A 23,146-nucleotide genomic window follows, 5' to 3' on the forward strand; every position below is an offset into this window, starting at 1 on the left:
TTGTGTCACAATATAAAATATTCCATGGACTCGACATGCCTCTCAGGAAATAGCTTGGGGTGTCTACTTTCCAAAATGGGGTCATTTGGGGGGTTTTGAACTGTCCTGGCATTTTATGCACAACATTTAGAAGCTTATGTTACACATCACCCACTCTTCTAACCACTTGAAGACAAAGCCCTTTCTGACACTTTTTGTTTACATGAAAAAATATTTTTTTTTTTGCAAGAAAATTACTTTGAACCCCCAAACATTATATATTTTTTTAAAGCAAATGCCCTACAGATTAAAATGGTGGGTGTTTCATTTTTTTTTTCACACAGTATTTGCGCAGCGATTTTTCAAATGCATTTTTTTGGGAAAAAACACACTTTTTTAAATTTTAATGCACTAAAACACACTATATTGCCCAAATGTTTGATGAAATAAAAGATGATCTTAGTCCGAGTACATGGATACCAAACATGACATGCTTTAAAATTGCACACAAACGTGCAGTGGCAACAAAATAAATACATTTTTAAAAGCCTTTAAAAGCCTTTACAGGTTACCACTTTAGTTTTACAGAGCAGGTCTACTGCTAAAATTACTGTCCTCAATCTGACCTTCGCGGTGATAACTCACATGCATGGTGCAATTGCTGTTTACATTTGACGCCAAACCAACACTTGCATTCGCCTTAGCGCGAGAGCAGGGGGGGAACAGGGGTGCTTTTTTTTCTTTATTATTTTTTTGCTTTTTTTATCTTATTTTTAAACTGTTCCTTTCATTTTTTTTTTTTATAATCATTTTTATTGTTATCTCAGGGAATGTAAATATCCCCTATGATAGCAATAGGTAGTGACAGGTACTTTTTTTTGAAAAAAATTGGGGTCTATTAGACCTTAGATCTCTCCTCTGCCCTCAACGCATCTGACCACATCAAGATCGGTGTGATAAAATGCTTTCCCAATTTCCCAATGGTGCTGTTTACATCCGGCGAAATCTAAGTCATGAAATGCTCGTAGCTTCTGGTTTCTTAGGCCATAGAGATGTTTGGAGCCACTCTGGTCTCTGATCAGCTCTATGGTCAGCTGGCTGAATCACCTGCTGCATTCTCAGGTTCCCTGTTGAGACAGGAGAGCCAGAGAAAAACACAGAAGACGGTTGGGGGGGGCATTCCATCCCACTGCTTGTAAAAGCAGTCTAGAGGCTAATTAGCCGCTAGGATTGCTTTTACATGAAAGCCGACCGCTGGCTGAAAAGAATGATACCAAGATGATACCTAAACCTGCAGGCATCATTCTGGTATAACCACTCAAAGTCGTGAATGGCGTACCTGAAGACAAAAAAATGGTTAACAATAAAACACAGTAAACGGTAAAGTATAAAAAATTGCATACCTGAAAAGCAAACATGATAAAACATAATAACAATAAAACATTGCAGAATAGAATACAGTAAAAAAGAGCAGAACAATAGAGAGAGAATAGAGGGAGAGAGAACAATAAAACTACAACTTTTTTATATATATATATATATATATATATTTTTTTTTACACTATTTTTTGTAACTAACTTTTATAACTGTAACTGGTTCCAGGTTCAGGTCTCTCAAAATGCGATGGCATCTTGGGAGACCCTGTGAAAGTGTGCCTAGTTTGTGCAATGCTGTACCCTACGCTAATACTCAACTAGTGCATGGTAGCGTTTAAAACATTCACCACTGCAAAGACCAGGATTGTCAGGACAGGAGGGACAATAATAGCAAGTGTCACGCCTATATCCGCGCTTGCTGCAGACACAACATCTTTTTTGGGGGGGTTCGTCGGGTAGGGGTACTCGGGAGGACATAAAGAAAATGCCTCTCATGCAGCCGACTGCATTTGGTTGGGGATGTGAATGGGGGAAGTACGGGCGCTACAGAAGTGGTGGGTCCCAATTATTAGGATTGGTGAATGCAGCAGGAAGTGCATTATGGGCACGACGGGCCTGTGTTAGTCTTCTTGGTGGCAGCGGGACACTACCTGTGCTTGCCACCTCACCAGCTTGAACTGCACTTATGGCACTTGCCACGTCACCAAGTTTTACTGCAGTGCTGGTTTGACTACGACCGGGGTGTACTAGGCCGCTGGTGCTTGCCAGTTCGCCAAAACGCTACCAAAAAAACGTTAGCGATCGCAGGGATCAGGCCTGACTCTGTGAACGCTGCAGTTATGTGTTTAGTGTTTTGTAAGTGACAGTGATCGATCGATACTGCACTTGGGTGGGCTGGGCTGGGCTGGGCGGAGGGGCAAAACGCAGGTGCTAGCAGGTATCTGGGCTGATCCCCCTAACACTGCGTTTTTGGGAACCCTAAACTGCTGGGGATGCTAGTATAGATCTGATTCAGATCAGATATTGATCCGTTCAGATACTATACCACTAAGGGAGGTGTACGGTGCGTGCGTGGGTGTTAGCGGTACTGGCGCTAATCTGACGCTGCCTGGGGCGACGCATATCACCGCCGGGTGATCAGGGGGCTAAACCTTTATTCGGTAATAAACGGCGGGTTCCCTAACACTATAAAAAATAAGCAAACTAACCAGCGTCACAGTTATACGGTGATCAGTGGTGAAAGGGTTAACTAGGGGGCAATCAAGGGGGTTAAAACATTTATTAGATAGTATATGGGGGTCCCTGTCGCTATAAAATGCTGACAGCGAACCTAAATATTTACCTCCCTAACTAGCGTCACCAGTGACACTAATACAGCGATCAGAAAAATGATCGCTTAGCGACACTGGTGACGGGGGGTGATCAAGGGTTTAAAACTTTATTGGGGGGGTTAGGGGGGTATCCTAGACCTAAAGGGGGCTAACACTAACTGCCCTACCACACTAACTGACACAAACTGACACCATGCAGTTATCAGAAAAAAAAAACTGCTTGGTGTCAGTGTGACAAGGGGGGGAGGGGTGATTGGGGGGGGGTCGGGGGGTGATCGTGGGTGTAATGTGTGCCTGGCATGTTCTACTGTATGTGTGTGTGTTGTGCACTCACATTACAGTCTTCTCTCCTCTGCGCCGGAACGGAAAATGCCGAGCTGAGTAGAGATGACATCATTTCCTCTGTATGGTACACAGAGGCAGGGAAATTATCCCATTGGCTGGGAGCGATCGCGAGGGGGGGCCACGAATGGATGGCCTCCCTCTCACCTCCGATCACCGGGGAAGATTTGCCGACCGCCACAGGCACGGGGGGGGTCCGATCGGACCCCCCACCCGCGGGCAGGCAAGGACGTACCTGTAAGTCCTTTTGCTTGCCCGTGCCATTCTGCCGACGTACATCGTTAACTGGTTAACAGGGGCGTGTAATTACAATTTTTGATGCAATATTTGCAGCAGGGCTCATTCCTGCATTCCAACTAGAGTATCTGTGAGGGGTTGCAGTGTTGTGGCGCCAGCACCAGTGCCTAAGGCCCAATTTTTCAGCCCCTGTCTAACAGGGGCGTGTAATTACAATTTTTGATGCAATACTTTGCAGCAGGGCTCGTTCCTGCGTTCCAACTAGAGTATCTGTGAGGGGTTGCAATGTTATGGCACCAGCACCAGTGCCTAAGGCCCAATTTTTAAGCCCCTGTCTAACAGGGGCTTGTAATTACAATTTTTGATGCAATACTTTGCAGCAGGGCCCGTTTCTGCGCCCACCAAGAGCGAGTGAGGACTTACAGTGTTGTGGCACCAGCACCACCACCAAAGGCCCAATTTTTCTGCCCCTGTTGGGCATGTAATTACAATTCTTGATCTAATATTTCACAGCAGGGCCCTGTGAGGGCTTACAGTGTTGTGGCCACAACAAAACCTAAGGCCCCAATTTCTGCAGAGTATCTTGGGCAGGCCCCTACTTTCAAACATCCAACTTACAAACGACTCCTACTTGTAAACAAAAGGAGACAACAGGAAGTGAGATGAAATCTACCCCTAGGAAGGGAAATTATCTCCTGTAAGAGTTAATATGGGAAAAACATTTCTCCTTTCCACTGATGCTTTATCACCAATCCTTGTTTCACAAAAAAAACAACATTTTCAAAAAACATTTGTCATTGGGAGAAAAAGTGAGGTGAAATCTTCTGAAGAGGAGCACAGACAGCAAAACAAATGTCACAGGGGTGATAACCCTTTCCTATGTTTTCCAAAAAACTTAAAAAAGATTTTTTGGCTGGAGCTAAACACGTTAAAAATGTACCAGTTCAAAATTACAAACAGATTCTACTTAACAACAAACCTACAGTCCCTATCCTGTTTGCACCGCCTGTATACTGCTGTTTAGAGTACAGAGCCTGTATACTGCTGTTTCCTTTTTTAATTTGGGTGCGGGGTTCCCTTTAATATCCATACAAGACCCAAAGGGCCTGGTAATGAGCTGGGGGGTACCCATGCCATTTGTCTCACTGATTTTCATCCATATTGCCAGGACCTGACATTACATTAAAGCCGCAAGCAGTTTTAAATGACTTTTTTTCCTTTAAAAATTACATTTTGTGCAGGGACTGTTCTAAGCACAGGAAACACGCGCCACTTTACAGGCATACTATAGACACCCCCCAGGTACGATATTTAAAGGAATATTTCACTTTTTTTTTTTTTTACTTTAAGCATCATTAAAATCACTGCTCCTGAAAAAACGGCCATTTTAAAAGTTTTTTTTGCATTGATACATGTCCCCTGGGGCAGGCCCCAGGTCCCCAAACCCTTTTTAGGACAATACCATGCAAATTAGCCTTTAAAATGAGCACTTTTGATTTCGAATGTTCGAGTCCCATTGACGTCAATGGGGTTCTAACATTCGTGCAAATTTTTGGTCCGTTCGCAGGTTCTGGTGCGAACCGAACCGGGGGGTGTTCGGCTCATCCCTAGTGGTAGCGTTTGATGGGCACAGTGGCTGCATTTAATGGGCACAGTGGCAGCTTTTGATGGGCACAGAGGCAGTTTTGATGGGCACAATGGCAGCTTTAGATAGATAGGTCCGCGCTTAGGACAATATGAGAGCTGCTGCCTATTCCTGATTGGTACCCCAAAGGGTCCAATTTAAATAAGTGAATGGTATGGGAATAAAGACGGCGCTGCCCTCTAATTAATTGGGTGCTATAAACTAGTGTAGTGAGTGAACCCTGATAATAAAATTATGTGTCAATAGTGCAATCTCACAGAAATTTCAGAAATAACCAAAAAGCAAAAAAACATAAAATCAAAAAATCAAAAAACAAAAAACCAAAGAAAAACCGTAACCTCAGTACATGAGACACTAATAAATAAATGTAATCCCCCGGTGGGGTAGATACGTATATCAGAATAGTGAGTGTAAAGATAATAGTGAACTCTGTGATTGAATAGAATAAATATCAAGTATTATATTTCCTCAAAACTCAAAAGTTTTGGGACAAAATGACGCAAAGAGTGATGTGAATTGTGTGATGGAAAATGGTTAATTATGTGTGTATGTAATGCTACTGTGGTATCCGTGTTGCCGTTACCAGTGTATATACAAATTAATGTCTAGGGTCATGAATTACTCCAATATTCAAAAGTGTTGGGACACCATGGCGTTTGTGAACCAAGACAAAAACTTAATTGTGAACCATGAAAAAAACTTATTTATGACACCCTATTAGCAAACTCCCTATGAGTTAAATCCATATATATAAAAGCATATAGCAGCCATAAAATCCAGTTCTATATATGCATGATAAGCAATTATTAGCTTCTAAAAAGTCCAAGCAAGGGGTCATATATTAGTGACCAGGTGGAGAAGACAAAGTTCAAGTATAATTGCTGTTTATTGCATCCTTGAGGACACACTAACAGTGACTTCTGTGCCTTTCAATCAAGATGGTGACTTTCAGGTGCTCGCCCCCCAATGATACCCCACTCACCAGAGATGATCACCCCTGCAGGGGTACCGAGCGACAGAGTGGGTGTCCCAGGACAGGTGATGTTCATTCCTAGTGTGCTTCCATTCCTCTGCTGCATGCGGTCCTCACAGCTACTCCAGGGAAAAGATGTGCTCTAGTATGATCAGGTTATTCTAACGATTTGCCACCTTCAACTAGTCCCATGTCAGAGATTCCATCTGTTCCAACAGTCTGATGTTTGGCAAAGGCCACACTTCTTCAAAAATGAATTTTTTTAACCGGTCATTTCTGGTTGGAAAACTATTTTTCAGGCGGAGAAACTGTAAGTCGGAGCGCTCCACCCTTGCAGGGGTACGAGCGTATACTGTTAATCCTGTCACTCCAGTCCCGTGGATGTCAATTTCCTTCCACGCGTCCCAATCCAGAAAAACCAGCTGTACACACAGGGAGGGCTCGTACCCCTGCAAGGGTGGAGCGCTCCGACTTACAGTTTCTCCGCCTGAAAAATAGTTTTCCAACCAGAAATGACCGGTTAAAAAAATTCATTTTTGAAGAAGTGTGGCCTTTGCCAAACATCAGACTGTTGGAACAGATGGAATCTCTGACATGGGACTAGTTGAAGGTGGCAAATCGTTAGAATAACCTGATCATACTAGAGCACATCTTTTCCCTGGAGTAGCTGTGAGGACCGCATGCAGCAGAGGAATGGAAGCACACTAGGAATGAACATCACCTGTCCTGGGACACCCACTCTGTCGCTCGGTACCCCTGCAGGGGTGATCATCTCTGGTGAGTGGGGTATCATTGGGGGGCGAGCACCTCAAAGTCACCATCTTGATTGAAAGGCACAGAAGTCACTGTTAGTGTGTCCTCAAGGATGCAATAAACAGCAATTATACTTGAACTTTGTCTTCTCCACCTGGTCACTAATATATGACCCCTTGCTTGGACTTTTTAGAAGCTAATAATTGCTTATCATGCATATATAGAACTGGATTTTATGGCTGCTATATGCTTTTATATATTTGGATTTAACTCATAGGGAGTTTGCTAATAGGGTGTCATAAATAAGTTTTTTTCATGGTTCACAATTAAGTTTTTGTCTTGGTTCACAAACGCCATGGTGTCCCAACACTTTTGAATATTGGAGTAATTCATGACCCTAGGTATTAATTGGTATATACACTGGTAACGGCAACACGGATACCACAGTAGCATTACATACACTCATAATTAACCATTTTCCATCACACAATTCACATCACTCTTTGCGTCATTTTGTCCCAAAACTTTTGAGTTTTGAGGAAATATAATACTTGATATTTATTCTATTCAATCACAGAGTTCACTATTATCTTTACACTCACTATTCTGATATACGTATCTACCCCACCGGGGGGATTACATTTATTTATTAGTGTCTCATGTACTGAGGTTACGGTTTTTCTTTGGTTTTTTGTTTTTTGATTTTTTGATTTTATGTTTTTTTGCTTTTTGGTTATTTCTGAAATTTCTGTGAGATTGCACTATTGACACATAATTTTATTATCAGGGTTCACTCACTACACTAGTTTATAGCACCCAATTAATTAGAGGGCAGCGCCGTCTTTATTCCCATACCATTCACAATGGCAGCTTTGATGGGCACAGTGGCTGTGTTTGATGGGCACAGTGGCAGCTTTTGAGGGACACAGACAGTGGCTGTGTGTGATGCACAACTTGAACGAACTTAAGTAGACAGTGTTAGACTTACTTGAGGCCGCCGGCCTGTTGCAGCACAGTGTGTCACTCACAGCAGCAAGGCAGCGCCAGCTATCAAGGGCCGTCTTTCCACTCCGCTCCCTCTCCACGTTGTCGGAAGAACATGGCAGAGGTGGGTGGAGCTTGTTCACTAGCAGCTGGGGCGGCCATGGTGCCCTATGAATGCTGGGGCGGCCACGGCCTCTTACTGACGTCACTGGTTGCTAGCTAGACGCTGGGCGGCCGGCGATTCTAGCAAGTGAGCAACCAGTGCAGTCATCAACTTAAGCAGCAGATTGCAGCACTGAGGATCGGCCCTGGATGGGACCTTCCAGACAAGTGGGGCCCCCGGGCAACTGCCCAGCATGCCCAGTGGAAAAAATGGCCCTGTATGCTGGCAGCATCCAGGTAAGCAAGGTGGACACTGCAACTGCTCAGCAGGGTGTGTGTAACACAGGTTCCAAAGGTGTAGGCAAAAGAAAGCAAAGTTGTCTGCATGCAGTGTCTTTTGTTTGTATCCGTAACATGAGCCAGTGCCTGCTCACAAATCCCACGACCAAGGCCCAAAAGGAGATGTCCTGGCAGGCAGAGTCTTCAAGTTGTCTGACTGGCTACCCTACAACCCGGAGGGCCTAACGCCTTCAGGGATGCGCCTGGAGATGCACCCGGGGTACCTCTCTAGTGGGATGTCTGTGATGAGCTGGATTAAGAGCTGGATTAACTCTTTATGGCAAGACCGGGCCCAGATGACATGAAATCCTATACTATACAAGGTGCAAGCCTGAATTAAATTCTTTTTCCCGTGTTTACATCCACTTTAAAGCTTACTGCCTTCTAATGAAAAATGTCCAGAGCTGGCTCTGTTTCATTAACCTGTTCCTGGCAAATATTACATTTTACTGAGATATCATAATTAATATCTTTCTTAGTCAACGGCAGGGGGCTGGGTAAAAATAGTAAAAAATAGGAACCTGAGACATAGTTTTACCCCTCGGCCACCAACCTAAATTGTAATAATACAATCATACAGGGCTGTACACATGCAATAGCCACAGTGCTTTGCATTTTTAAATTGGAGTGCAGAGAGTGACAGGCAGCACCAAATGTCAAACTTGCGCATTGAGTTCAATGGGGCATCACCACAACCATGAGTCAGCCACAGTTAAGGCGCTCCCACAATGCAAAATTGCCATTCCGCAGTTTAAAAATAAAAGTACCCCCAAAAAAACAGGTGTTCCAGAAGCAGCAGCAGCACCTTGGCCAGAGGTATATTTCAGATGCTGCTATAGTGCCCTCTGAAAAGTAATCCACAGATGATTGCTTTTCAGAGAGTGGTAAGCAGTACTGTTGATGTTAAGGAAGCCAAACAGAAGAGGTAAAGAAAGTGTTGCTTGTGTTAGAGAGGTTAATACTGTTTTATTTATCTCATATAATATTGATCATCATAGTCATAAGAAACATAGTTAATGCTGTTCCTTTGGCTTGACCTAGACGGGGCCAAAGCTGTCCCAGAGGAGGCAAATAAAGAAACTGTAACACTAAAATAAATACATCCCTGATTAACTTTTTTTTCAGTTGGAATAATTTGACCACAGATTTATGGGACAACTGTACCTTGTCAGGAACCATAAACCAGGCAGAGACAGAAAGATCAGTTAAAACCACACCTTTAATGTAATAGCAAAATTAACACAGAACAGGAACGTAGTCAAAAACAGAAGCCAGGGTTTGGAAGCCAGAGCAGGTAATCAGACAAGCCGGGATCAGAAACCAGAAGTCAGCATTGTCAGAAGCCAAAAATCAGGACCAGGAATCAGAAGAGACCTCAGCCAGATTAAGTCATAACAGGAACACATCAGAGACACACTGGAGATGTTGACCATTAGGGATGAGCTTCCAGTTCGAGTCGAACTCATGTTCGACTCGAACATCGGCTGTTCGCAAGTTCGCCGAACAGCGAACAATTTGGGGTCACCCTTTAAAAGAACACCCTTTAAAAGTCTATGGGAGAAATCAAAAGTGCTAACTTTAAAGGCTTATATGCAAGTTATTGTCATAAAAAGTGTTTGGGGACCTGGGTCCTGCCCCAGGGGACATGGATCAATGCAAAAAAAGTTTTAAAAACGTCTGTTTTTTCAGGAGCAGTGATTTTAATAATGCTTAAAGTCAAACAATAAAAGTGTAATATCCCTTTAAATTTCGTAGCTGAGGGGTGTCTATAGTATGCCTGTAAAGGGGCGCATGTTTCCCATGTTTAGAACAGTCTGACAGCAAAATGACATTTCAAAGGAAAAAAGTAATTTAAAACTACTCGCGGCTATTGCATTGCTGGTCCGACAATACACATAAAAGTTCATTGATAAAAACGGCATGGGAATTCCCCACAGGGGAACCCCAAACCAAAATTTTAAAAAAAATGACGTGGGGGTCCCCCTAAATTCCATACCAGACCCTTCAGGTCTGGTATGGATATTAAGGGGATCCCTGGCCAAAATTAAAAAAAAAAATGATGTGGGGGTCCCCCTAAATTCCATACCAGGCCCTTCGGGTCTGGTATGGATTTTAAGGGGAACCCCGCGCCAAAATAAAAAAAATGGCGTGGGTTCCCCCAAAAATCCATACCAGGCCCTTATCCGAGCACGCAACCTGGCAGGCTGCAGGAAAAGAGAGGGGGACGAGAGAGTGTCCCCCCCTCCTGAACCGTACCAGGCCACATGCCCTCAACATTGGGAGGGTGCTTTGGGGTAGCCCCCCAAAACACCTTGTCCCCAAGTTGATGAGGACAAGGGCCTCATCCCCACAATGAAAAATTACCCAAAAACACTGCGCTTACTCAGTACAGTAGCAGCTCACACAACAAACAAGGAAATTTGTAAATAGTGCAGGTATATATAGTGTAGCGCTGATTTAAATTACAAAAATTATTGAATTGCAAAAGACACATGTATTAAACAATTGTTCATAACACCATGAGTTCCAAATGGTACTGAGAAAGGTTCCAGTAAGTATCTATAGCATAAGGAATCTGCAGACCAATGAAAAAGTCCCAAACAGATGGTAGTGTTTATACACCATGTGGATAGCAGATTGGTAGAAGTGATACAGAATAATTGGATCCCCCGTATGGAACCAATGCAGGCTTACCGAAACAGTTGGACTCACAGAAACGTATGTCTCCTGAGTCAGTAATGCTTGTATTGCCGCCGTGCAATGAAGTGGGGTCTCCTAATGAATATCCAAGTACAGCATCTGGATTCCACATCGTTTCATTGGGAGACCCCACTTCATTGCCCGGAACCTTTCTCAGTACCATTTGGAACTCATGGTGTTATGAACAATTGTTTAATACATGTGTCTTTTGCAATTCAATAATTTTTGTAATTTAAATCAGCGCTACACTATATATACCCTCATCCCCACAACCCTGGCCGGTGGTTGTGGGGGTCTGCGGGCGGGGAGCTTATCGGAATCTGGAAGCCCCCTTTAACAAGGGGACCCCCAGATCCCAGCCCCCCCTGTGTGAAATGGTAAGGGGGTACAAATGTACCCCTACCATTTCACTAAAAAACTGTCAAAAATGTTAAAAATGACAAGAGACAGTTTTTGACAATTCCTTTATTTAAATGCTTCTTCTTTCTTCTTTCTTCTATCTTCCTTCATCTTCTTCTTCTGGTTCTTCTGGCTCTTCTGGTTCTTCCTCCGGTGTTCTCGTCCAGCATCTCCTCCGCAGTGTCTTCTATCTTCTTCTCCTCGGGCCGCTCCGTACCCATGGCATGGCATGGGGGGAGGCTCCCGCTCTTCTCTTCATCTTCTTCTCTTCATCTTCTTCTCTTCTTCTCTTCTTCATCTTCTTCTCTGGGCCGCTCCGCATCCATGCTGGCATGGTGGGAGGCTCCTGCTGTGTGACACGTCTCCTCTTTTGACGGTTCTTAAATAACGGGGGGTGGGGCCCCCGGTGACCCCGCCCTCCTCTGACGCACGGGACATGATGGGACTTGCCTGTGGCATTCCCCATGATGTCACAGGGAAGTCCCATCAAGTCACCGTGCGTCAGAGGGGGCGGGGTCGCTGGGCGGCCCCGCCCCTGTTATTTAAGAACCGTCAGAAGAGGAGACGCATCACACAGCGGGAGCCTCCCACCATGCCAGCATGGATGCGGAGCAGCCTGGAGAAGAAGATGAAGAAGAGAAGAAGAGAAGAAGATGAAGAAGGAAAGAAGATGAAGAGAAGAGCGGGAGCCTCCCCCCATGCCATGGGTGCGGAGTGGCCCGAGGAGAAGAAGATGGAAGACGCCGCAGAGGAGATGCTGGACGAGAACACCGGAGGAAGAACCAGAAGAGCCAGAAGAACCAGAAGAAGAAGAAGAAGAAGATGAAGGAAGAAAGAAGAAAGAAGAAGCATTTAAATAAAGGAATTGTCAAAAACTGTCTCTTGTCATTTTTAACATTTTTGACAGTTTCTTAGTGAAATGGTAGGGATACTTTTGTACCCCCTTACCATTTCACACAGGGGGTGCTGGGATCTGGGGGTCCAGATTCCGATAAGCCCCCCACCCGCAGACCCCCACAGCCACCGGCCAGGGTTGTGGGGATGAGGCCCTTGTCCTCATCAACATGGGGACAAGGTGTTTTGGGGGGCTACCCCAAAGCACCCTTCCAATGTTGAGGGCATGTGGCCTGGTACGGTTCAGGAGGGGGGGCGCTCTCTCGTCCCCCCCTCTTTTTCTGCGGCCTGCCAGGTTGCGTGCTCGGATAAGGGTCTGGTATGGATTTTTGGGGGGACCCCACGCCGTTTTTTTTTTTTTTCATTTTGGCGCGGGGTTCCCCTTAAAATCCATACCAGACCTGAAGGGTCTGGTATGGAATTTAGGGGGACCCCCACGTCATTTTTTTTTTTTAATTTTGGCCGGGGTTCCCCTTAATATCCATACCAGACCTGAAGGGCCTGGTATGGAATTTAGGGGGACCCCAACATCATTTTTTTTTTTTAATTTTGGTTCGGGGTTCCCCTGTGAGGAATTCCCATGCCGTTTTTATCAGTGAACTTTTAAGTGTATTGTCGGACCGGCAATGCAATAGCCGCGAGTAGTTTTAAATGACTTTTTTTCTTTGAAATGTCATTTTGCTGTCAGACTGTTCTAAACACGGGAAACATGCGCCCCTTTACAGGCATACTATAGACACCCCCCAGCTACGAAATTCAAAGGGATATTACACTTTTATTGTTTGACTTTAAGCATTATTAAAATCACTGCTCCTGAAAAAACGTCCATTTTTAAAACTTTTTTTTGCATTGATCCATGTCCCCTGGGGCAGGACCCAGGTCCCCAAACACTTTTTATAACAATAACTTGCATATAAGCCTTTAAAATTAGCACTTTTGATTATTCATGTTCGTGTCCCATAGACTTTAACGTGTTCGAACAAACTTTTTTCCTGTTCGCATGTTCTGGTGCGAACCGAACAGGGGGGTGTTCGGCTCATCCTAATTGACCATGCAAAGACACTGAGGGAATGACCAGTTTAAATAGCAAAAAGGGTCTGGCTGTAGGCTGGACTAATGAAGCAGGTAATGGTAACCAGGTGAGTCACTGTGAAAACAAAGAGTGGCTGGTAATTCACCGACAGCTGAGCAACCTTGAGCACTGAGAAGAAAGCTGCTAGTAAATAGCAAAAGCCCAGCCCTGACAGTACCCCCTCCTCAACAAACCCTCCCCCTCGGAAGGGCACCAGGCTTGAGGGGAAAAAGTCTATGGAAATCACAAAGGAGGGCAGGAGCATTTAAGTCAGAGGATGTGGTTCCCCTGGACCGTAACCCCTCCAATGAACAAGGTAATGTATGCGCCCACAAAACCTATGGGAGTCAATGATAGATTGCATTTTATATTCCTCATGGTTGTCAACGTGAACCTGGTGAGGGCGTGGTACCGAGGTGGTATAGTGGTTGCACAAACATTTTAATAAAGAGACATGGAATGTTAGAAATACGCATGTTGGAAGTAGGATCTAATGCGTAGGCCACTGAGTTGATCTAACAGAGAATATGGAAAGGCCCAATATACCTCAGCGCCAGTTTAAGTGAGGGAACACAGGGTCAGAGGTTACGAGAAGACAGTCAGACCCTCTCCCCAGTTTGTGTGCAGGTAGGCGTCGTTGGTCAGCATGGTGTCTGTACCTTTCTCTGGCGCATTGCAAGGATTATAAGACCTGCACCCAAGTGGAACGGAGTTCACAAAGACATTCCTCTAATGCAGGAATTCATTTTGGAACAAATGTGTCAGGCAACATGAATGTCTGGAACCCATAATTTGCCATAAATGGAGACAATCGGGAATCAGCATTGATGGCGCTATTGTAAGCAAACTCCCCCCAAGGTAACAGGTTTGACCAGTTGTTGTTGTGGTTAGAAATATAGCAATGTAGGAACTGCTGCAAGGCTTGGTTGGCCCTTCTGAGGCTCCGTTGGACTGCGAATGATATGCAAAGGAGAAGGAAAGCTGAATTCACAATTGTGCACAAAAGGCTCACCAAAACCTAGACACAAACTGGCTACCCCTGTCTGAGATGATAACCTTATGTAATCCACAGGCCAGGACTGGGACAAAAAATAAGCCCGAGCATTTTAAACAGAGCAGCCAACTTTTCCAGTGACCGGGGGGGTTGTCGGTAGACATTGGCGAGGATAACTGGTGTCGGTCCTCCACACTGTAATGTGCAGGGACACTGTGATATAAAGGGAACTGCACTGTAAAGGAGCATTGTAATTGCAGTCCCCTTTACTGTATATTACAGTGTCCCGATGTAATGGAATGTGATTATGAGTGTTATGGTGAAATGCTTATTTCCTGATATAACCATATAGATGTAAGTGCTTATCTTTTATAACCAGCTACTAGCCTTAACCATGCTCAAATTAGATGTCTGCCAGCTTCTCCCTTCATGTGGAACAGAACTGCAAGAGTTAAAGAACAAAGTTAAGAAGAAGAAGATTGCACCTATTTTCAGGCCTATGAAACTACACTCAAGAGAAACAGGAACTGAAAATAAGACACCATATTTAGCTATGATAGTCTGCTATTCCCTTATACAGATATAACCCAGCAAAAGCTTATATTTCGTCACAATAACGAATATGTATAATTTGTGGTTTATACACGCTTGTCTTATTTGATATTTGATTTGATGAAGAAATATCCGGCTCACGGTATATTAGCCTGAGCCCAGGAAGTAAATTTCAGAAGTACCAAACTTACTGAACGTGTCTGTGTCAGTGATTTGTGTCGAGTGTTCACACTTTTACATTGAAGGTTAATTTGGCCAGGGGGACAGAAACAAAAGTACCGAACGATTCTGGTTCGGTCCAAAACATTTGGCGCCCAAAAGTGGGGCTCGAGATTGGCCCAAAAGGAGACGTGTAGCACACGTCTGAAGTGGTTTACTGAGTACCAGCTGTTGACTGACATTCTGTGTTTTGTCTGTTTTGTCTCATGTCTCCCCTTTTGCAGATTTAACAGAGATCTCTTCACTTCCTCATCTTCCACATCAACCTGTCACTGCATATCTTCATTTCTTTTCTGTTTTACCTCAACCTTTCTTGCTTTTCTCTCCTTCTATTCAATCCAAGAATTGTGTGAAATGGGAAATAAGTTAACTAGGCCCACAGAGGGCAGTTTGGCTTGTGATTTGGTACTAGAGCGAGAGGGAGAGGATGCTGTAAAAAAGGGAAAGAAATTAGCAAAAGTTTGTGGAATTGATATGCATTTGGGTGGTAGATTATAAGTAGATGAATGGCGTACTGTTTTTTGAAAGGTAAATAAGGTCTGTTGTCAGATTATGGGTTGCTATGAGCAGCAGATGCTTGGTTTAAAGTTGCAAACGCTATTCATGAAGAAGAGGGTGGATGGAACAGGAAACAAACCAAAATGGTTGCATCGTGTACGTGTACAAGAAAACTAGAAAAGAGGAAGCTAAGTAGTCAGCCACCGCCCTATAATGACGTCTGGTCCCCAGGAAGTAGACACTGCCCTTCGTCTACCGCCCCTCTGTTCTAAGTGACACCTCCCCCTGTGGCAACATGCCCTATGCCACCGCCCCATGAACCGCCCACACCGAAACCCACCCACATGTTTCCAGTGATGGAGCATAGTAGCAACCAATGTAGCATTTTAATTAAATAAATAATTTATGTATAGGATGTATTGAATATTTCAGAATATTTCAGTCAGAGTCTGAATTTAGTTGTAATTGCTTACCCTTGCATTATTGAAGCTAAAAGGTGTTTCTTTTGGTTTTAATTGTGTTTAAGCTGTATTAGCAATAAAGAGGAAGTTTATGTATTCTAGGCGTTATGCCAGAAGAGCAAAGAGGAAGTGCTTTCTTTGCTTAAATCTATGTGCTAGATTTAGGTAGGCCCCATTCACAATCTGAAATCTGAGCGTTTTGTATTCTAAAAAAAAAAAAAAAAAGAATCAGTATCTAATTAGAATGTTTAGAAAGGAAAATAAATATGTATGTTGTGGAGATCGGCTGGACCGAGGCTCCCTATAAAAAATTATTCTGTATGGAGATGGTTCACATCTCTACTCTAAAACGCCTGAAGTCAATATGTGTACAAGAAGTTTACTGATTTGGGTTTTAGCGTGCTGACTAGAGCACATAGACACATGTTAGCTGCCGTATTTATTTCAGGTTTTAAAGAGTCAATATGAAAGGGTTTGAGTATAGAGAACCCACAACCTTGGAGCTTGAGACGTTGTTATTAGTAGTTATTAGGTCCAGAATCCTCACAGAACAGTAGAGAGTAGCTCCTCTCATGATGGCCTCTGACACACCCTATCTGCGCCCACCAGTACCAACTCCATGTGTCTGCTTGCTACAACTGCGAAAGACCCAGCCACTCCAGAAGGGAATACCGAAGCCCATGGAAATTCACCCACAGTCAACCAAGCCCCAACCAAGGTCCACATGAAAGCGCCCAGTACCAGGGACATGACACCTTGCCTCGCCTACCTCTCTGGATCACATGGACCTTCTCCACAAGGATTCAGGCAAGCCTGTTTCACCTGCCAGATACACCTGGACTGTTATGCCACAAGGTGCCCAGAACTCCCCCTCCCAATTCGCCAAGGCAACGGCCCTCATTCTGAACAACTGGATGATATTGTACTTCTTCAGTATGTAGATGACCTCCTGCTTGTGATTGCCTCAATCTACTCTGAAAGCCTCCTCCACTACCTTGTTGAGCAAGGTTGCAAGGCCTTAAAAAAGCAAAAAGTCCAGAAAGAAGGTGATTTTCCCAGGCCTCTGCATCTCCCAAGGCACCTGACATTACACTAAAGAAAGAGTTGCTGCAATCAAGGGCATCCCTTTGCCTCAAGGTCAAGCAATCCCTTTATGATGCCCAGAAATCTGACCCTTTCCTGCTTTCTCCAGAAGCTGCGGACAATTTTGATACTCTGAAGGAGATCCTCTCAACAGCCTCTGCATTGGGACTAAAAGACTTTCAAACTGTTTGTCTCAGAGAGGCAAGGATATGCCACAGGAGTTCTGACCCAGGCCCATGGCAATAGACTCAGACCCATTGGATACTACTCTGGCCAGCTAGACTCAGTGGCCAGGGGGGGACCTTCCTGCCTCAGAGCCGTCTTTGCAGCCCAAGTCCTCTTGGATAAGACTGCGGACCTCGTCTTGGGTCACCCCTTAATCCTCCTTGCTCCTCATGACATCACTGCCATCCTGAACCAGATTCAACCCAGACACCTGTCTTCACAAAGGCACCTCAGACTCCAGTGTGCCTTACTTCTCCCTGACAACATCACCATTCTCCGATGTGATACCCTCAACCCATCCACTCTACTTATCCTTCTTGAGGGGGGAACCTCTGTAGAAGATGATTACCACTATACCGCCCATGACTGTTTTGAAGTGATGAAGATGGAGACATCACACCTGCCGACAGTCAGTGAAACTGCCCTTGAAAATCCTGACCTTACAATCTTTGTGGATGGTTCCAGATATGCAGATGATGCTTAGCGGTACCATACAGGATATGCAGTTACCACAGAAGACACGGTCCTCCAAGCCTCAGCGTTACCCCCCTCCATGTCTGCACAAGAAGCAGAGTTGCAGGCCCTAACTATGGCATGCAAGTTGGTAGAAGGAAAAAGAGCTAACATCTACACAGACTCAAGATATGCTCTGGGAGTGGCCTGCGATTTTGAGATCATCTGGAAAACTAGAGGATTCCTGACAGCAGCAGGAACTCCTGTAAAACACAGCACAGCTATCAAGAACCTGATGGATGCCTTACTGCTCCCAACACAGGTGGCCATACTTAAAGTAAAAACACACGGCAAACTGGTTTCCCGGGGGCGTGGCCGGACGTGATACAGGGAGGACGTGTGTATGCTGAGCTCCGTCCAGGCATCTTCCATCCATTGCCATCCCTGCTCTATTTCCCTTGGGAAAAAACCCATCTATTGCTGGGAACGTCCCCAACCCTCTCCGCTGCAGATCCGGCTGGATCTTGCTTCAAATCAGGCAAATTTGAGCTTTTTTAGGCCTCCTGCCTGCCCTGGACTGTGAACTACCGCCGTCATATTGAGGCCTGCGGCCTGTCCGGAGCCTGGCGCTCGCCTACGCCGCGGACCGGGGAACGAACGGTTCCTTCCCTGGGAACCTCCCGACCGGGACATCCGAGCTACCACCGAGAGGAGGCAGACACCCACAGCGTGAGGGAGAGCCGAGCAGGATCCTCTCCTTCCATCCCGGACCCCCCCGCGGCCTGCCGCCACTCCTGGGCTTCTCCACCGGCCATCCTGGACTCTGTGAGTACAAGGGCTGTCGCCTGAGCCTTCTTCTCTGCTGTACCTAACCTCAGAATCCCTGTATCTTAGGACCAAGAGACCCGGTCCGGGCCCGGGAGAAGACCTCCCCCCGACCGGCCTCAGCCTTCAGGACAGGCCGCGGCTTCGGCCTAGTCCTGGAAGTCGGCGGCCATCTTGGTACTCCAAGTACCCCCACAACCTATTCCCTGCAGTTTAACCAACTACAGATCGCTTGCAGACACAAAATTCTTTCATATACCTGCTAATCTCACAGCTGCCACCTCAGCACTCCCTGATCCTTAATGTGACCACCCCCAGACCGGCGTGCAGGGAAGCAGACATGTAAGAGGAGTCCTTTGATCCCCGTCTCTTTAAGCGATATCATAACAAGACATCAGACCCTTCCTAACACTGCATGGGGAAGATTGGCTTCCAGAAAGCAATATATAGAGGTTTTATCCCACCGCCAAAGTCGCAGACCCCTGACACCATGGAGCGATTCCTATATAAACAAAGATCCCCGACCCCCAGTGAACAACCGTGATCCTCGGCTGATCCACATACTCGGCTGGAAGACATGACCCAAGATGATAACAGGTCTCAATACTCCCAACACTCTCTTCCACCCGATCACCCCGTGGATGTAGTAACAGTAGCTGTCCTAGACACAAAGTTGAACTCATTACTACACGAATTAACCTGCAGCATTGCTAAAGAAGTGAGCAAAATAGCACATGAGTTACGGGGTGAAATCGACCAACTAGGTGAACGCACCAACACATTGGAGAACAAATTCGATGAACTGACCCAATATGTACATGTTCTCAAAGAAGACAACTCCAACCTGAAACATACAGTCTCCCTACTTCAACTTCAACAGGAAGACCTGGAAAACCGTGAAAGACGCCAGAATCTGAGGATTAGGGGAATCCCTGAGACGGTGAACGACAAGGAACTACGTCCCTACCTTTTAGGCCTATTCGTCACTTTAGCCCCACACATTCCGGACATAGACTGGCGTATGGACAGGGCGCATAGATCTCTGGCCCCAAAGCCTCCTCCTACTGCCAACCCCAGAGATATTATTGTCCGCTTCCACTTCTACGAAAGCAAAGAAGCCCTCACACTTGCAACGCAGAACAAGTCACGTATTGACTATAAACAACACAAAATCCAGATATTCAACGATCTCTCCCCAATCACTTTGGCCAAAAGGCGCAGTTTCTGTCCTGTTACTACCCATCTACAAAACCATCAAGTTCCATACCGCTGGGGATTCCCCTTCCGCCTAACCATTTCCAAAGATGGTGTTCAACATTCCCTGAGAGACCTTTACGAAAGTGAAGCCTTTATCCGCAATCTAGGTCTTCCCCCTCTGCCTGAGGAAGATTCTATACCCCAAGCTCCGAACCCCAAACTACTTACCACACCAGCCAAAATTTGGACCCCAGTTCAACGAAGATCCCAGAAGAACTTCTCTACCCCACAACGAGCCAATCGTCACAGATATCCAACCTGATGTGACTTATTATTTTTTTATTTTTTATTTTTTCTCAATTTTTCTGGCCATTTTTCCATGACCAGATAATATTTACCATGGTTATCCTAGTGACCTCACAGTGGTCGGGTCACTTTGTTGAGAGGTCACACCTCTCACCGATGTCTTTTTTAGATGCCTTCTTGGGGGTCACCCCCCCCCTTTTTTTAACCTTTTTTTTTTTTTTTTTTTTATACTTCTCTGACATACACCAGCTTGTCTTAAGATTTAGATTTTTTGTTTTTTTTGTTTTTTTTGTTTTACAAAAAACAGAGACGAGGATCTCCCCACCTCCCCCCCTCCTCCATTAAACCCTGCAGGCTAACATGCCCCCCTCATGACCCAAGGCTTATGCCTGGGCAGCCTGAAATTTTTTCTCAGGCTTTTCAAAAATTATTTTTTCTTTTTTCTTTTTTTAACATTTTTCATCTTCTTATGCAATATAGTTCCTAATTTTTTTACTCCCTTTGGAGTTTACATATGCAGGTCTTTTTTCTTTTTTTCTCTTTTTGACCTATATATGTTTTTTCAGTGTTGTACTTACATCAATATAACAATTGTAAGCAATGTTTGTCTTCAAATGTTCTTTTTTTTAAGGATGCTCATTTATATGCTCTCAGTCTTTATACTGCATTAGCACTTTCTTGTTTAGCCAAATATGGCCCTCAAAGTTTACTCTTGTAATGTTAAAGGATTGAATTCTATAGGCAAAAGGTGGCAGGCCTTAAAAGAATTTAAATCATCCAAAGCAGAGGTGATTATGGTTCAGGAAACCCATTTTAAGCCCAGTGGCTCCTTTAAGTTTGCCTCTAGACACTTCCCCGTAGCATATACTGCCTCTGATCCCTCTGGAAAAGCGGGAGTAGCAATTCTTATTAAACGCACAAGCCCAATAAAAATACTCTCCTCCTACCTATATCCTCACGGTAGGTTCATATTCCTGAAGTGTAGTCACTTATCTACCTCTTTTTCCTTAATTAACATTTATGCACCAAATGTAGGACAAATCAGTTTCCTTGAAAAAGTTTTTGAGAAACTACAACCCTTCTCCCAGCCTTTCATGATCATGGGAGGCGACTTCAATGTGTGCATGTCCCCGACCAGGGACAGGAAAACTCTATTCCAAACCACCCCACAATCTTCCTCTAAGAAACTATCAACATCCTTTCGCAAACTAGTTAGATCCCATAATCTATTTGACTCTTGGAGGATAAAACACCCGACCCAAAAACACTATACATTTTATTCTCACCCCCACAAGTCTTATTCTAGACTAGATTACTTCCTTGTTACAGGCCCTCTATTGCCCTATGTAGTATCTTCTGAAATAAATCCTATTACCTGGTCGGATCATGCACCCATTGAACTCAATGTATTATTGACAAAGTCTTTTACTAAAACCTGCCACTGGCGCCTCAATGAATCCTTGCTTAAAAACCCTTTATCTCAAACCCAACTACAGCAGAAACTAACTGAGTTTTTCCAGCTTAATGATGGTTCTGTCCCGGAAATTTCCACCCTGTGGGAGGCCCATAAGGCCTTTTTTAGGGGTGAATGCATAGCTATAGGCTCACACCTAAAGAAAGATTCTGTACAACTCAAAAAGGATCTTATCACCCAACTGCAGACAGCGGAAAGAACTTTGTTGACCTCCCCCACGGTGGAAAAACTGAGAAATGTCATCTCAATCCAAGACCGGATTAAGTCTTTCGATACGAATCAAATTTCTAAACCCATGTTGTGGGCTAAGCAAAAATTTTACGATTATGCAAACAAACCACATAGGATGCTAGTGAACAAATTAAAACTACGGCCCTTTCTATCTATACCCGACCACCTGATACAATCTGACGGCACCCCCACATACTGTCCGAAAGCTATGTCAAAGGTCTTTGGAGATTTTTACAAGCGGCTTTATAACTGTTTAGGTCCTGATTCACATCCTCAATTCTCACAATCAGAGTTTGATAAATTTATAAATTTCCTCCCGCTACCAAGGATCTCTGCTGACCATCTATCCTCCCTTAACTCTCCGATTACTGGGGAGGAAATAGGAGAGGTGATTAAAAATCTTCCAATCCACAAATCTCCGGGCCCTGACGGTCTCCCTTACATCTATTATAAAACCTTTACACATATTTTAACCCCCTATCTACAATCCCTATTCTCCTCCTTTTTTAAGGGATCCATCCCACATTCACAATTCTTACATGCCAATATAACGGTAATCCCTAAACCAGGGAAGGATCCTGCACTACCCGACAACTACCGCCCAATTGCTTTATTAAACTCAGATTATAAGATTTTCACTAAGATATTAGCCAATAGATTATCCCCACTTTTAACGCTCCTGATTCACAGAGACCAGGTAGGATTCGTACCCTCGAGACATGCTGGAGATAATACAAGAAGAACCATAGATCTGATAGACCTAATAAACAGAACTAAACGTCCCACCTTAGTCTTGAGCTTAGATGCTCAAAAAGCTTTCGACCGTTTAAGTTGGCCCTTCATGTTCGCAGTCCTATCCCGATTTGGATTCCCAGGCCCCTTTATAAGAGCTCTACATACCCTATACTCCCTCCCTACGTCTCAAGTCCAGCTGTCCTCCTATATTTCGCAACTATTTACTCTCAGTAATGGTACGAGACAAGGCTGCCCTCTGTCGCCCCTATTATTTATATTAAGTCTAGAACCTTTAGCAGCAGCTATTAGATCCCATCCTAATATTAGAGGAATCCCACTATGACATCAGGACTACAAACTCTCTCTTTTCGCAGACGACATTCTGCTCACCATCACACACCCCGAGATTTCATTACCCTTCTTACACGAAACCCTCTCCACATTCGGATCCTTATCAGGATTTTGTATTAATCAGACTAAAACAGAAGCTCTCCCCATCAATATACCCTCAGATACACTCAGCTCCTTACAAAACAGATTTAAATATAGATGGTGCCAGACTTCACTAAAATATTTAGGAATTCATCTTACCCCTTCATACTACTCTCTTTATCAAGCCAATTTCCCTCCTATGTTCGCAGAAATTGCTAAACTCCTACAACATTGGTCTTCCATCCCAATCTCCCTCCTAGGTAGGATTAACGTTCTTAAAATGTCGGTTTTGCTCAAATTATTGTACCTTTTTGAAACACTTCCGGTCCCAGTC

The sequence above is a fragment of the Aquarana catesbeiana genome, linkage group LG11 (genome assembly GCF_042186555.1).
Source record: "Aquarana catesbeiana isolate 2022-GZ linkage group LG11, ASM4218655v1, whole genome shotgun sequence".
Lineage (NCBI taxonomy): Eukaryota > Metazoa > Chordata > Amphibia > Anura > Ranidae > Aquarana > Aquarana catesbeiana.